General features: G+C 34.1%; 1 long non-coding RNA gene across 1 annotated transcript; it reads right to left on the bottom strand.

Moving 5' to 3' along the window:
* On the bottom strand, positions 1-772 carry LOC121049124. Its single transcript, XR_005799377.1, has 3 exons — positions 712-772; positions 339-459; positions 1-87 (listed from the first exon to the last, which is right to left on the bottom strand). It is a non-coding gene; the product is annotated as an uncharacterized LOC121049124 (long non-coding RNA).
* Between the last annotated feature and the right edge of the window lie 313 nt (positions 773-1,085).

The following is a 1,085-nucleotide window of genomic DNA, read 5'->3' as shown; positions in this document are numbered from 1 at the left end:
TATTGCCTTACAATTAATCCAACAAGCACATAATATATAGCATCACCTGAGGTCAGGTAACTTGTCCATCATGCAAAGGGTTGAGCACTGAAAATGACAAGCAGGAAGATATTCAAAGCTGATAATGAAGGCAACAAGCTCAAAGCCAATTTGGACCAAGAGTTTAGTGAATGTACTAATAGATGATGCAAACTTTTATCTGTATGTTTATCTAATGTGTCCTTGACCAAACTTGAAGTGTGATCATTTAAGTGTTCAGTACAACTCATTTATAAAAGCACTCTTAGTGTGTCATTGACAGTAAAGAAAATTACCAGCAAAATAAGAAACAAATATACCTGTAAGCCCAAAGCCAACTGAGGAAAAAAAAAAACCTTCAACAGCAGTACTGTAACTTCTAGGTAATATGCCTTGGAACAATTCCTAGTTTCCATATTCCGTTCATTTTCCAAATGATCCCTGCAATGAAATCAAATTTCAGTCAAACATGTTAGACTGTGAACTAAGATCAACAAAATAAGATAATAGAGATGCGATGGTTTGGCAAAGAACATAACTCATCAGTCCAGGTGTATGCAAATATGAATAAATCTATATATCGGCTTTGGGTTTTCTATAATTCTTGAAAGGTTCGGCCATCTAATCTTGCATGAAACCACGAATAGTTGTGCCAAATTATTGTAGTCTTTATGCAAAAAGAAAATCATATACCAGTCAATCAAATGTACTTGTCAGGTTCCATATCCTCTGCCTCAATTTCTTAGTCACTGTCCTGCAGCAAGAAATTGTTCAAAGATTATAGTGAAAGATTAAAGTGAATCAAGTAATTCAATCAAGAAAGATATCCAAGACCCATATATACGGTCATAAATACACAAGCTGAGCCTAACACTAGAAGTAAGTGAACTTCAATACTTGAAACCAATGCTAAAGTGCTGTAAAAAACTTACAGTGCACTTAATCATCAAAATTCTTGTATGCTTCACCCTGGACTTAAAATTCTTATATGCATTTTATAAGCTTGAGTTTCTTGGATATGCTCTAACCTCATGCTAAAGAAAGCAAGAAATAAAAATCAAACCAAT

The sequence above is a fragment of the Rosa chinensis genome, chromosome 5 (genome assembly GCF_002994745.2).
Source record: "Rosa chinensis cultivar Old Blush chromosome 5, RchiOBHm-V2, whole genome shotgun sequence".
Classification (NCBI taxonomy): Eukaryota; Viridiplantae; Streptophyta; class Magnoliopsida; order Rosales; family Rosaceae; genus Rosa; species Rosa chinensis.
Note: the sequence above shows the minus strand (reverse complement) of the source record. Positions and strands in the feature narration are given on the sequence as shown.